This window comes from Danio aesculapii, chromosome 21 (genome assembly GCF_903798145.1).
Source record: "Danio aesculapii chromosome 21, fDanAes4.1, whole genome shotgun sequence".
NCBI lineage: Eukaryota > Metazoa > Chordata > Actinopteri > Cypriniformes > Danionidae > Danio > Danio aesculapii.
The window spans coordinates 1977666-1994143 of record NC_079455.1 but is presented as its reverse complement, the minus strand read 5'-3'; the positions used below and the strand labels follow the sequence as shown (position 1 = coordinate 1994143).

Here is a 16478-nt window from a genome sequence, read left to right as displayed (position 1 = left end):
TATTATTATTATTACTATTATTATTTTTTATTATTATCATTATTATTATTATTATTATCACTATTATTATTATTATTATTATTATTACTATTATTATTTTTATTATTATCATTATTATTATTATTATTATTATTATCACTATTATTATTATTATTATTATTATTATCACTATTATTATTATTATTATTATTATTATCATTATTATTATTATTATCACTATTATTATTATTATTATTATTATCACTATTATTATTATTATTATTATTATTATTATTATTACTATTATTATTTTTTATTATTATCATTATTATTATTATTATTATCACTATTATTTGTATTAATATTATTAATATTATTATTATTATTATTATTATTATTATTATTATTATTATTATTATATTATTATTATTATTATTACACAGCTGTCTTGTCTGATAAGAACACTGGCTGGATTAAATTCTATATGTGTCCAGTTGTGACGTATGGTGGATGATGCATCAAAGGTGTCAGTCTGGTCAGTGAGGAGGCAGGAAGACCCAATCAGGGATGGGTTATTCAGGCAAGAGTGTGTGAATCCATGGAGATCCCACTGCTGGCAGAGAGGAAGAGCAGCGGGGGAGAAAATGACTCACTGTCCATCCTGAGAAGAAGAGAATCCACACATCGGCACACAGCCATGCAGACCTGATGAGATGACAATCCCACTCCCGAACAGCAGATCCCGCCGAGCGCTTAACACTGAACGGATTCTTTGACTGCTAAAGCAGCGTTTTAGATCCCAATAACCAGTTACAAATGTATATATTTTTGATTTTCGTTTTAAAATAAAAAAACGAAAATTGAAATACAATGCGTGTTTTGATTTCCGTTTTTGAATTTTTAAACGAAAATCAAAAAACGACTGAAAAACGGCGAAAAACGGAAAAACGAAATTCAAAAATTATTTGATTTTCATTTTTTATTTCGAATAACAAAAAATAAAATCCCCAGAAAACAAAAACAAATAAAGACTTGTTTTTTTAATATTCCGAAACCAGATAGGCCAACTCATCTACGGTGACGTAATGCTGACCTGCTAGCCTACTATACTTACGTTTTTTCCACTTAATAATGTTCTAAAAGGTATATTCTTGGTATAACTGGATTTTGTTAAGACATATTTCTCATATAAGGGCCGGCTATAGGCTATATATTTAGTTTTTGTTAGCATGTTTTAAATGAAACAACCGTTATTTTGACATTGCATGCAAGCATTAGGTTGCTTTACTGAACACTTTTCTGAAAAGAAGGTTTTAATAATGTTAAACGCATAATACTTTCACTTCCCGAACTTTGACCACGAATCATTTTAAGTGAGGGAGGCATTAATACAGTTGTTCGTTACGCACAATTCAATAAGTCATAGTATTTTAATATAAAAATTAACAATTAATTTTATCTGAAAGGAGGCATGCTGCACATCCCGTGTCTTTTTAAAACGGACTATCCAGCCTGATCTCACGAGAAAACGTAAGCATTTTACGTTTTGTCAGTTTAGTGGCTAATTCGTACGAATTCGTACGAGTTCAGTCGTACGAATTCGTACGAATTTAAAAAGGAGGCGTGGCACCTAACCCCACCCCTAAACCCAATCATCATTGGGGGATGAGCAAATCGTACTAAATTGTACGAATTATATCGTACGAATTCATACGAATTAGCCACTAGATCAAAAAGTTACGAATTGCCTTGAGATTGTGTTGGACTATCACTAAGCTTGCTGATGAGTTGTGTGCGTGCGTCATCACCCCGCTACAAAATCCATATTTTGATATAGCCATGTGCAAATATAGCAGCAGATTTTTATACATAAATTTAAATAATAAAAAATAGCCTACTGCTATTACAATAATGCATATATCGTCAATTATGTTGTTCCATATAACCGGCTTCAATGAGGAAAATGTCTTAACAAAATCCAGTTAGCACAAGAAAATACCTTTTATAACATTTTTAAGTGGAAAAAACGTAAGTATAGTAGGCTAGCAGGTCAGCATTACGTCACCGTAGATGAGTTGGCCTATTTGGTTTCGGAATATAAAAAAACAAGTCTTTATTTGTTTTTGTTTTCTGGTGATTTTATTTTTTTTGTTATTCGAAATAAAAAATGAAAATCAAATAATTTTTGGATTTTGTTTTTCCGTTTTTCGCCGTGAAAAACAAAAATGAGTCGTTTTTTGATTTTCGTTTTAAAATTCAAAATCGGAAATCAAAACACGCATTGAATTTCAATTTCCTTTTTTTTAATTTTAAAACGAAAATCAAAAAAACGACTCATTTTTTAGTTTTTCAATATCTGTTTCTTGACTGTTTCTTCACAAACGAAAAATCAAAACGCCTTTTAAAAAAAAATACAATGCGTGTTTTGATTTTCGTTTTTGAATAAAAAAAAAATAAACAAAAAAAAAACACGCATTGTATTTCAATTTTAATTTTTTCGTTTTTCATTATCTGTTTCTAAAATGAAAATCCAACGACCAAAAGACATACTGACCGTAAACGCGTGTGATTCTTAAGCACTGTTCACTGTCCACAATGCTTGATGGAGGGCATGTCTGAAGCTCACACTGATGCAATCGTCATAGCAATGACAGCTTGGACCGCGACACAAAAACACATTTGTCATTTTTTGCTAGAATTTTGACTTCAACTGTATGTATATCACAGCAAGAAGGTCGCTGGTTCGAGTCCTGGCTGGGCCATCCACTGGAACATATCCACGTCTCAAACATAGGCCGGAATAGTTGGCAGTTCTGCTGTGGCGACCCGTGACAAATTAGGGACTAAGCCGAAAGAAAATTAATGAAGGAGTGAAGTCCTGCACAGTATCCAGAGGGATGTTAAGCCATTCTTGGAGCTGAATGCTACGTGATGCTGGTGGATGAAAATGTTTGCTGATTCGCTCCTCCAAAACACCTCCACAGTGGCTCAACAATATTTAGATCTGGTGACTGTGCAGGTCATGGAAGATGTCCAACTTCACTTTCATGTTTATCAAACCTCTCTGTCACCAGTCTTGCTGTGTATATTCATGCATTATCATCCTGATACACGCCACCGCCTTCAGGACACAATGTTTGACCCATTGGGTGCACGTGGTCTTCCAGAATGGTCCGTTAGTCTTTGGCAGGGACACGTCCATCTAGTACAAGTATTAATAATGTTGCCTTCAATTCAATTTGTAGGATGAGATATCTAACCATGACCAAACAAAATGTCAGTCAGACAAATTCAAAGCAGGATGGGTTTCATTGTAGTGACCGGAGGTTCTTCACAATTGCTTTGTTTGCTGGGTCGTTCTGCTGTTTTTGACCATCTAATAGCCTTGGAAAGGCAGAGAGGGGCCTCTTCTCCCACCACAAACTCACCCTAATGACAAAAACACATTTTGTTTTGGGAGAGCTCTGGGAGGACGGACAGAAAACACACACACACTCATACACTTGTACAGCTATCTTTAAGAGGACTTCCCACTGACATAATGGTTTTTATACAGCACAGACTGTGTTTTATACCCCCTACCCAAATCTAAACCATGAACCCAACCCTCATGGGAAACAATCCGCATTTCTACATCTTCATTCGGTGTGATTTATGAGCCGCTATCCTCATGCGGGACCACAAAAACAAACATGTCAAAATTGACTGGTATTGCTATACTTGTGGGGACATTTTAATCTTCACGATGTAATGAATACAATGCACACACCACCACGCTAGGATTAGACTCCAGCTTCCGTCTTTTTCTTTTAACCATCTTTCCACGTCTTTGTCTCAGTAGGATGGTATTCTGAAGCATTTGGTTAGATCATTCTGAGGCCATAAGTTGTGCAGGCGGCTAATTATAGGACACGCTGTAGACCTGAGGGCCGGATGTGACAGCATGCAGTGTGTGTGTGTGTGTGTGTGAGAGAGAGGGAGAAAATCGTGCATGTGAGTGTGTTTAACTGAGTTTGCAGCAGGGGATCCAGTCTTAGCTCCGCCCACAGAGCACTGCAGCAGTGACTCATTCAGGATCAAGGCAGAGACGGTTCAGGGTCTGCACACGCAAACACATTCCTGCAGCACAACACACACACACACACACAGAGCGGCAAGTCATTCACAAAAATACTGACACAAGGGCACTGCATATCCTTGTGCTAGAACGGTATCTCTGTAGAGAAATGATGATATATGAACACTTGAGGGAGAGGAAGATGGAGCAGAAAAGATTGAATCAAACCAAATAGGAGAGTAGTAGAATAGAAGAACAACAGATCATTTGAATAGAGTCAGGAAATCTGAATAGAACCCACGGGGAATTATAAAATATTAGCATAATGGAAAGCATTAGTGGAATAGAGGCAGTATACAAACATACACTGACCGGCCACTTTATTAGGTACACCCGTCCAACTGCTCGTTAACGCAAATTTCTAATCAGCCAATCACATGGCAGCAACTCAACTCATTTAGGCATGTAGACATGGTCAAGACGATCTGCTGCAGTTCAAACCGAGCATCAGAATGAGGAAGACAGGAGATTTAAGTGACTTTGAACGTGGCATGGTTGTTGGTGCCAGACGGGCTGGTCTGAGTATTTCAGAAACTGCTGAACTACTGGGATTTTCACGCACAACTATCTCTAGGGTTTACAGAGAATGGTCTGAAAAAGAGGAAATATCCAGTGAGCGCCAGTTCTGCGGGTGCAAATGCCTTGTTGATGTCAGACGTCAGAGGAGAATGGCCAGACTGGTTCCAGCTGATAGAAAGGCAACAGTAACTCAAATAAGCACTCGTTACAACCGAGGTCTGCAGAAGAGCATCTTTCAGACATTCAGATGGTCGGGTCAGAATTTAGTATCAACAACATGAAAGCATGGATCCATCTTGCCTTGTATCAATGGTTCAGTCTGGTGGTGGTGGTGTAATGGTGTGGGGGAGATTTTCAAGGTATTGTCAAGGTTCAGAACAGAGCTCAGTAGAACGGAAATGAGCCATACAAAACAAACTAAAACATAGAAAATCAATAGATTAAATAGAACAGAAGAATATTACAGCAAACTATTCTTTCTGACATCGCAAATATCGCTGTTCTTGACACACTTTCATATTCGATACACACCATATTATGTCAATGCAATCATCACCTATTAGATTATCTATATATGATCTCTTAGTGTTTAATGGATGAGCATCCTGTACTGTACATCCACCAGAACACAGGCAGACTGAAGCGAGCGCTGGCCGTCACCTTCATACACACACACACAGCCTACATGTGTGACAAAGAGTGAGATCAGCGCTCAAACTCATTCACAGCCGCTGCCAAGGAAGCTGCAGTTTTTTTTATACACTTCCTTTTTTTCTGAATGAAGGAGTGACGTGCATCTCTGCCTCGCTCCACCCAGAGAACACACTGGTCCATTGATGCCCGCGCTCCACCAATGGGCTGCCAGCGGGAAGCGGGGGTGTTCTGTGACGGATAGGTCACCTGTATTACATCAGCGGCTGAATGAAGAGCACCCCCCCCCCCCCACACACACACACACACACACACTCCTCCGTTTCTCCAGCATGAGTCAGAGGAGGCTGATTCCCTTGATGCACTGCGGAAGAGGAGCATGACGTCTCCTTGCTCTATATTTGTGTGTGTGTGTGTGTGTGTGTGTGGCATATCAGGACACAAATGTGTATAACGACAGAAGTATAAGAAGATGGTGAGTTATGGGGACATTGCCGATGTCCCTATTTATCAAAAGGCTTATAAATCATAGTTAAAGCACACAGTTTCCTGTTAGGGTAAAGAAATAAGAAATACTTAGACAGAATTAACCCTATCATTATTAACCCTTTCAATTGAAATCTATGTAATGTCCCCACAATTCACAAAAAACAAATGTCTGTGTGTGTTTGTGACATATCAGGACATAAATGTGTGTAACGACATGGGTATAACAAACACAATCTCACGGCAATTCGTAACTTTTTGATTTAGTGGCTAATTCATACGACTTCGTAGGATCTAATTAGTACAATTTAGTATGATTTGTTCATCCCCCGATGACGGTTGGGTTTAAGGGTGGGGTTAGGTGCCACGCCTCCTTTTTAAAATCATACAATTTCGTACGACTGAACTCATACGAATTAGCCACTAAACTGACAAAACATAAAATACTTACGTTTTCTCGTGAGATCAGGCTGGTATAACAAGTATTACAAGAATATGGTGAATTATGGGGACATTGCTGATGTCTCTATTTATCAAAAGGCTTATAAATCATAGTAAAAACCACACAGTTTACTGTTAGGGTAAAGAAATAAGAAATACTTAGACAGTATTAACCCTATCATTATTAACCCTTGCAATGGAAATCCATGGAATGTCCCCACAATTCACAAACACAAATGTCTGTGAGTTTATGTGTGTGTTTGTGACGTATCAGGACATAAATGTGTGTAACGACATGGGTATAACCAACACAATCTCACGGCAATTTGTAACTTTTTGATTTAGTGGCTAATTCGTTTGAATTCGTACGATCTAATTTGTACAATTTAGTACGATTTGCTCATCCCCCGATGACGGTTGGGTTTAGGGGTGTGGTTAGGTGCCACGCCTTCTTTTTAAAATCGTACAATTTCGTACGACTGAACTCGTACGCATTAGCCACTAAACTGACAAAACGTAAAATACTTACGTTTTCTCGTGAGATCAGGCTGGTATAACAAGTATTACAAGAATATGGTGAATTATGGGGACATTACCGATGTCTCTATTTATCAAAAGGCTTATAAATCATAGTAAAAGCACACAGTTTCCTGTTAGGGTAAAGAAATAAGAAATACTTAGACAGTATTAACCCTATCATTATTAACCCTTTTATGCGTGTGTTTGTGACATATCAGGACACAAATGTGTATAACGACAGAAGTATAAGAAGATGGTGAGTTATGGGGACATTGCTGATGTCTCTATTTATCAAAAGGCTTATAAATCATAGTAAAAGCACACAGCTTCCTGTTAGGGTAGGGAAATAAGAAATACAGTGACAGTATGAACCCTATCATTATTAACCCTTTCAATGGAAATCCATGGAATGTCCCCACAATTCACAAACACAAATGTGTGTAATGACATGGGTTTAACAGGTATTACAAGAATATGGTGAATTATGGGGACATTGCTGATGTCTCTATTTATTAAAATGCTTATAAATCATAGTTAAACCACACAGTTTCCTGTTTTGGTAGGGAAATAAGAAATAAGACAGTATTAACCCTATCATTATTAACCCTTGCAATGGAAATCTATGTAATGTCCCCACAATTCACAAAAACAAATGTGCGTGGGTTTATGCGTGTGCTTGCATAAATGGACACAAATGTGTGTAATGACATGGGTTTAACAGGTATTACAAGAATATGGTGAATTACAGGTATTACAAGAACATGGTGAATTATGGGGACATTGCTGATGTCTCTATTTATCAAAAAGCTTTTAATTTATTTTAGTTTTTTGTAAGGGTATGGCGATATTAATATTGTAGATTACAATATTAACCCTAAACCTAACCCTAATGGTGTGTTCACACCAGATGCGGATGAAGCATCAAGCGTGAGTGATTTACATGTTAAGTCAATGCAAAGACGTGAATAGACATCCTGCAGCACGATTAGCGCGTGGCATAAATGATGCGAGAATGAAACGAGTTGGAAACAAGTTGAGCATTTTGCACGAATTGCTTGAGTTGGAAAATCTTAACTAGCGCACATTTGTGCCATTCGTGCCATTCGTATCCAATCAGGATCTTGCTCTTGTAGGCGTGTGATTACGACGTAGTGCCTGTTGTTGGTGTCCTGAGGGGAAATCATCAAACAGCGGCTCATCAAATTGGGCTCGGCTCAGTCTGAAGCACCTCTGAAAGCCTCCATCATCCAGGTATAGTTTCTGGAGGAGTTGATGAACTCTTTTGAACCCATGGGTACACCTCTGAAAGGAGTTAGTGGACTCAGACATAATGCCGAACGAATCGACGCTGTTTTTCAGCCTTCGTAAAGCACATAAAGCACAGCTGCTCCCTCAATAAAATCCATGTTAGCCATTTAGCAACGAAACTAGAGTCACCGGGCGAACAGAATCCCTATCCATCACGATTCAGCGTCTATTGTGAAGTGAATTTCATGTGTGAATGATGCGGATTTGACGCACGAATGAAGCGAGTAAACTCAAAATGTTCACGCTATTCTATTTATATCGTGATTTATTTGCGCAGGACGCGTCTGGTGTGAACACAGCATAACAATGGAAACCTATAAAAGCCTAAAAATGAGCGACGTACACGGTACTCAAACCTACTACACGTTCCATCATAAGTAATACTATTGTGTAAATGTATTTAAAGGGGAGCTATTACAATAGGTACTACAAATGCCTGTGTGTCAGCATAGTGGCAGATTCAAAAGAGGACTAACATACACACGTACAAAGGGAGAATGTGAATCAAAGTGTTTCTGCAGACTGTTTTAATCAAGTGTAATTATAAAACAATAAATATAATAAATGCTTACAATTAGGAGATGCTTATATTCACAGGCTCAATTGTGTTTAAACTTCGTATAACAGTGATTTTTGCATAATAGGTCCCCTTTAAATCCCATGCAATATGACTCCTAACATTGCACGGTTGTGGTGGAGTGTGTATAAAGGGGTTCTTAAACTCTAATAATGGGACCACGGGGTCTTATAAACCCAAAAGGTTAGGAAAAACACCCTACTTCCACACCCTACAGAGTGGAAGCATTCGTTTATACGAGCGTCAGTGGCGGGCAGAGCTGAAGTGAGGACTGTGAGTTTGTGAATGAACAGTAGGATGAGAGAGAGAGAGAGAGAGAGAGAGAGAGAGAGAGAGAGAGAGAGAGAGAGAGAGAGAGAGAGAGAGAGAGAGAGAGAGAGAGAGAGAGAGAGAGAGTCACTGTGAGCAGAATACATTGAACTGATCAGCGGCAGCCGATGAGTCACTCCTGCTAACAGACACGGCCCCTCGCCACGCTGACCAATCAGAAAGAGTCCTTTATCAGCACACATACACCAACAGCTCCAAGTGTGTGTGTGTGTGTGTGTGTGTGTGTGTGTGAGTGAGTCATAAGTGACCCCCCCCCCACGCCCACACTATCACTACACTAACTCCATCAAATGCTCAACGCAAAGCACTTTCATTCATCCAAACCATGGTACTAGACGACAAACATGGTATTAATATTGAAAACGCCCAAATGCACAGGTTTGATGCTTTCCAAAATGACCATTGCTGCGTCTCTAACAGCTCCAGAGGTCATTCGCGTACAGTTGAAGTCAGAATTATTGACTCTCCTGTGAATTCCCCCCCCCTGAATTTCCTTTTTTAAGTCTTATTTGTTTTATTTCAGCTAGAATAAAAGCAGTTTTTAATTTATTAAAAACATTTTTAAAGCCAATATTAGCCCTCATAAGCATTTATTTTCATACAATGACTTGCCTAATTACCCCAACTTTAAACTAATTAATGTGTGGCCCGTTTCCACTGAGTGGTACAGTATAGTACGGTTCGGGTCACATTTATCAGGCTAGCGTTTACACTGCCAAAAGGGTACCAATGGTGGTCGTGGTGTATGACAAAGTTTCAGTCAACGTCATTCTCGCTTGAGGAAATGTCTGCAGTAAAGCTGTGCGGGACGTTGACATATCATATGAGAAGCACTTCTCCCAAAACAGATGCTTTATACACATAAACACTTGAGTATAATTGCTCATTACTAACTTTTCTATCAACATGATTTGATTATAACTGCAGATCAATGATAAAAATAGCCGGCTTTAACGTCTGAGATTATAAATTACAATTAACGTTGTAAACGCAGCATATATGAACACTTACACACCCTTACAGTCTCTGATGTGTCTCCAATTACAGAAAAACTACACACAGCATGCATCTAGTCCTTATTTGGGTTGAAAAACGACACGAAATATAGCCTACAGTCAGAGCAAACCTCTCATCTGTGTCTTTAATCTTCAGCAGCACATGTAGCCTCTGTTAGAGAGTAATTCTGTCATTTCGAGTTCATAATAGTCCAGAAGGTGATGATAATAGTAAATCATGGCAGTTTGTTCATGTTTTAGGGTGCTGAAGAATCATTTGCTGCTGCTTTTTCCAGCTTCTCCTTTGTTTTTTCGTGCTTCACTCTTGCGCTTGTCCCTTTCTGAAAGGATCGGATGTCAGAAGCACTTCAATAATCATGCGCACGTTATTAATATGAGCTCAAGAAGATCGTTACTTCAAATATAGACGCCCACGTGAGTGACACCGATCACGCTTTTAGACAGCCTCGAAAAACAACAACAGGACACGGCCGATTTTGTTCTTATTGGCTTTGTGGCTGTTCATCAAGATCAGGGGTGTCTAAACTCGGTCCTGGAGGGCCGGTGTCCTGCATATTTTAGTTCCAACCCCAATTAAACACACCTGAACCAGCTAATCAAGCTCTTTCTAGGTATACTAGAAACTTCCAGGGAGGTGTGTTGAAGGAAGTTGGAGCTAAACAATGCAGGACACCGGCCCTCCAGGATGGAGTTTGGGCACCCCTGATCAAGATGATGGACAAGGTTTGTTTGAGCTCGGGTCGACCATGGCTCGTTATTTTATGTATATATTATTACGGTGTAATGTCTTGGCTGTGTATCTTCCTTTGTTTTCATTCTCCTGCTTGTGTGCACTAGTGACGTTTTTCTATAAACCAATAGCGTTCAGCTACGCCTTTTGGTACCCTTTTGTCGTGCTAGATATCCTTTGCAAAGGGTACCCAAAAAGTGGTATTGTACGGTTCACTTTTAGGTACCCTTTGACAGTGGAAGCGTACCAAACCGTACCGTGCCACTCCGTAGAAACCGGCCATAAATGAATATCAGCTGCTTCAGTCCAACATCTGCATTAGCAGGAGGATGAAGATGAAACCAGGGTGGACATTTCAGCAAGACAATGATCCAAAACACAGCCAAGGAGACTCTCAGATGCTTTCAGAGAAAGAAAATCAAGCTGTAGAATGGCCTAGCCAATCACCTGATCCAAATCCAATAGAAAATACAAAATAGAGATCAAATTTGTTAGTCGAGACCCACAGAACCATCAAGATTTTGACACTCTGTTGAAGTCTGAGCAAAGCATGTGACTTCATTCTCCATATGAGGCGTCTTTAAGCTGCCAGTACCATTAAAACTTTTTATATAAAGTATTAAACATGTTTCAGTAGTTCAGCACTTTATCCTTGTGTCATTACATTCTTATTAAACATAACAATTCTTTTAGATTTGTACTGTTTGGGTTTTTACCAAAATCTGGTTCAAGTCCATGTCAACAGCACAATTATGTGTTGAACACCCCCCCCCCCCCCCCAATAAAAATTATTGCAGCTACAATAATAAACAAAATATTATAGGAAATACTGTGAAAAATTCCTGAATCTGTTAAACAACATTTGTGAATTATTAAAAAAAGAAAAAATAAACAAAAACAAAGGGGGGTTAATAATTCTGACTTCAACTTTACATACATACATACATACATACATACATACATACATACATACATACATACATACATACATACATACATACATACATACATACATACATACGTGACGACGCAGTGGGACAGTAGGTAGTGCTGTCGCCTCACAGCAAGAAGGTTGCTGGTTCGAGCCTTGGCTGAGTCAGTTGGCGTTTCTGTGTGGAGTTTGCATGTTCTCCCTGCGTTAGCGTGGGTTTCCTCCGGGAGCTCCGATTTCCCCCACAGTCCAAAGACATGCGGTACAGGTGAATTGGCTAGGCTAAATTGTCCGTAGTGTATGAGTGTGAATGAGTGTGTATGGATGTTTCCCAGAGATGGGTTGCAGCTGGAAGGGCATCTGCTGCGTAAAACATGTGCTGGATAAGTTGCCGGTTCATTCTGCTGTGGCGACCCCGGATTAATAAAGGGACTAAGCCGGAAAGAAAATGAATATATTGAATATATATATATATATATATATATATATATATATATATATATATATATATATATATATATATATATATAAATCGGTGACATTTCTGCTCCACATCTGCCACAGTCACACCCTCCTCCTACAGCATCCACATGGGCCTCTGCTCGCCCGGCTGGATATATTTAGGGCCCCAGAGTGTGTGTGTGTGTGTGTGTGTGTGTGTTTGCGGAGATGACTGTCAGTGCTAGGAGAGTGTGAGGTTATTAAACGCTGCTCGTTTCCCCCAGGAAGTCACACCAGCAGGAGAATTGAGAGCTGCTGCTTCACACCTCGATGGACGACACAAAAACAGGCAATAACAGAGACAGACTGAGCCACGACTCGAACCCACAGCACCCACAGACATCAGGATGAGCAAACATGTAAATTGCTCTGAGGTCTGATTTATAGTATAGTATATATTGCTGAATTATTTATTAATGATTACGGCTCATATGATGATTTGAAGCTCTCGTGAAGTGCTTTAAAATGTGCAGTTGTTAATTTGATGTTTGACGTAAGACACGTTTACCTGTGTCATATCTGGCAGCTAGCTCTCTGCAACTCTCACATGGTGGCCCACTAAGGCTAAACAGGGCTGTGCATGTTCAGTACATGTATAGAAGACCACATGGGAAAGCTAGGATGCAGCTGCAAGTGCAGGGGCGGTCAACCTGTTGTCTGTGTGGGTCCTAACGCCCCAGTATAGTGAAGGGGACTCTATACTGCTCAGTGAGTGCTGTCTTTCGGATGACATCCTAACTCTCTGTGGTCATTAAAAATCCCAGGATGTCCTTCGAAAACGAATAGAGGTTTCTCGAGGAAAACGAGAACCTCGGCATCCTGACCAAATTCCCCCCAAAAACGTGTAGCGCTTTGAGTATCCAGAAAAGCGCTATATAAATGTAAGGAATTATTGTTATTACTATAATTATTATTGCCTGTGTTATACGCGCCTGCAGTTTATTCAATTCATCTTTATTTCTACAGCGCTTTTACAATGTAGATTGTGTCAAAGCAGCTCAACATAGAAGTTTTAGTTAATGTAAACAGTGTAAGTCCAGTTTTCAGAGCTGAAGTTCAGTTCAGTTCAATTCAGTGTGGTTTAATTTCAAGTCCAAACTCTGAAGAGCAAATCCATTGATGCGCAGCTCCACAAAACAAGCAAGCCAGTGGCGAGGAACAAACTGACGAAAGACCAATTGACGAAAGTGAAGGAAAAAACCTTGAGACCCTTGTTAGAGAGGCAGTATGGAGCATGTACAATATGACATTAATCTTTAATAAAGCTGTCAAAATGTGTGACAGCTGCGTCACGTCAACGTCACGTGACTAAATTGTCATCGTTTTCGAAAACCTCCATTTTCACAGCCCACACTGCAACACGAAATCCCCATTTTCAAACATATCGACTTTTGACAGCTTTTTAAAAAAAAAAAACGTCAAAATGGAGAGAAAAATGTATTCGTGTGTATATGACCTTAAACCTTCCTGTTGAATTATTTTCTTTATTCTCTGTTTCCACCTAGGGATACTCATCCCGAGGCCTCTAGAGATTGTGCAGTGCCACTGATGTGATCCAAAACCTGTTAAGAGATGATGCCAACCATCGAGGACCTCAAGGACAACGCATACGAAGAGATGATGCCAACCATAGAGGACGTCTAGAGGTCTCCATAATCCTGGACCAGGCCGTATCCTGAGCAAATGCTGTGGTGGTCATGGAGGAGCGGTGTAAGACTGATTCCTGAAAGACCTTAGTGACAGACGAGTCTCCGCATTGATTTTGTGGGCCAGCCTGAACACCCGCCGGTGACCTACTCACACCTATAGCTTCTCCATGATGTACGTCCAGTGTTCTACAGCCTCCAGCGCCTAGACTGCAGCGGCCAGAGGAGAAATGGTCATGACCAACTAAGCATGGTTTCTCTTGAGGTTTTTTTTCCTTCACTTTCATCAATTGGTTAAGTTTGTTCCTCCACTGTCGCCACTGGCTTGCTTGGTTTGGGACTTGTGGAGCTGCGCATCGTTGGATTTGCTCTTCAGTGTTTGGACTTTCAGCAGTGAAAATTAAACCACACTGAACTGGACTGAAAACTGGACTGACAGATTCAGTTTACTAGAACTTCTATGTTAAGCTGCTTTGACACAGTCCACATTGTAAAAGTGCTATCCGCTTGTTAAGTGTGACGTCACACGAAGCGGCTTCCGGGTTCAATCGCTCTATCAAACTGTATGGGAAGACTCATGAAATGCTAATAATAAACGTTTATAAAGCGTTTAATACTTCCGAAAATCCCGATCGCAATATATAGGTCCATTTATAATATCCGATGGCCAGAAAGTGATTAATTTTTATATAAATTGTTAAAATTTTGGTATTTGTGACGCAGCAAGCCCAGAGATTGTTGTGTACACTATGACTTTATATAAAATTCACTTTAACGCGTGATAGGAGTTAAAAGTGATCATAAACGATAATTTTCTCAGTTCAAATGAGTGGTGGCTTGGACCCGGAAACAGTAGCTGCTCCCCAAACATAGACTGTAAAATATTTGGACGTAGTATCCGTGACGTCACCCACAGGTTTCTGAACACTGCAAAAGAAGCTACAAGTAGGCGCGGCCAACCGTCGCCATTTTGTTCGCGCGTCATCGCACCCACGGCGGGATACCAAACAAGGGCAAAGAGGCGGAGAGTGAGCGGAGCTACAGACACCTGCTGGCACTTTGCTTAGACCTGGCAGACAGACTTTACTTTGGGAGAAACGCTTGATACTCTATATACCTGCGACTTGTTTGTGTTCTGACCACATGTGCTTGGCTGTACACTATATCAATAAAGTGTTTAGACTTTCAAAAACACTGTAGTAATACATTGAGCCACTAAACATTGTTCTTATGATGTTTTTCTACAGGAGGAAAACGTGAATTACGTCCAAACACTTCAGATATAGTGTGTGTTAGTAAATGCAAGACTATTGATGAACTCCAGCATAACACCGTATGATAACGCTTCATATGACTGATCTAGAGCCTACAGCTAATCAATCTGTCACATTCTGGAGTGCTTTACAGGTCTAAAGAACATTATTAATGATAAATGATCTTAAATAAAACAAACACATTTATAGAGACGGTATACAAGTATATAACTTTACTCACATGGGAAACGAGGCCACATAAATGGTTTGTGAGCACAATTAAGTGCACACAGCATCCCATATCATCTGATAATTGTAAGAAATAAGTCCAAAAGGCAGCTGACTGTGTAAAGCCACATAAAACAACACAAAAATACAATGAATATGCCGAGATCAGTGGCTAATCTGCCGGATTCAGCTGAGGTGAAGTGACGGCGACCAGCGAGACCTAACTGTCACTCAAGTGGCCACGCCCTTAATTATGCAAACTTAATATAACCTAATATAAAGGAAATGGATGAGTTATTAAAAAATTCACCCCCCTCACAGTTGTCATGGAGAGTAATAATAGCTATATGAACCAAAATCGTTCTTTGTACCAGGCTGTAAACACCTTTTTTTCTGCTGTAAAGTTGGCCATTCTAACAGTGGGCTCTATTGCAATCTGCTCTATTATGGAGCCAGGACTAGCGGAATTTTGATGAATTGCAGTTTCAGTTACTTCCGTATTGGCTTCCCGAGGGAGAGCGGGAGGTTGCCGCTTGGTCCCAAATCGCATACTTATGCACTATTCTACGCCATTTTGTAGTATAAATAGTGTAAGAAGTGCGTTCACACTGAAAACTCTGAAAATAATAAGTGCACTTTAATTACCCGGATGATGCACTCATTCAGCCAGTAAAATAAAGTGTGGAATGATGGACACTTCACGCACTCAACGACCGCAGCTTTGCTCACGTAGTGGAAGGGGCGGAGCTATCGGGCGCACATGTTGGATAACTTCATTTATTTTGGATACGAGAGTGTTTATAGCGCTTCATGATAGTGAATGCGAATATAGGGCTCTCTCCTGGGACAGCATACCAAACACGCTTTATCAATCATCAGCTAAGTGTGAACTCTTAAAATACTGCACACTACTGAGGGAACACTAGAGTGTGTGATGAAGATGAGCTCCTTTCTTCATGAGCATTGAAATTAAATGTATCTGCTTAATTTTAGAGGTTTAGTGAAAGGACGAACGCTATATACAGAATTATAAAAGGTTTAATAATCCACATGATTCATTACTTTCATTCGGCTGACATGATATATAGCCTGTCAATAGTCTCCGGCCGCAACCACAACAGAAATTTGCCCTTGTTGACATGAATAGTTTTCCTTCTACATCCGACCGAGGAAATCAGGTCAGACGAGTTTTATTAGTTCAGCGGCTCGAGCTCACAGTTGAAAACAAACATTAGATAACAGATCC

General features: G+C 39.7%; 1 protein-coding gene across 2 annotated transcripts in view; it reads right to left on the bottom strand.

Moving 5' to 3' along the window:
• Positions 1–16478, bottom strand: part of ndfip1l (Nedd4 family interacting protein 1, like) — a 62201-nt gene that overhangs the window by 23174 nt on the left and 22549 nt on the right. Inside the window, exon 9 of one of the 2 annotated variants that reach the window (XM_056445948.1) lies at positions 3681–4098. The exons of the other annotated variant lie outside the window; for it this stretch is intronic. The gene's annotated coding sequence lies outside the window, so the exon portion shown is untranslated. Of the gene's footprint in view, positions 1–3680; positions 4099–16478 lie in introns of those variants that run through there. 2 annotated transcript variants of the gene reach the window in all.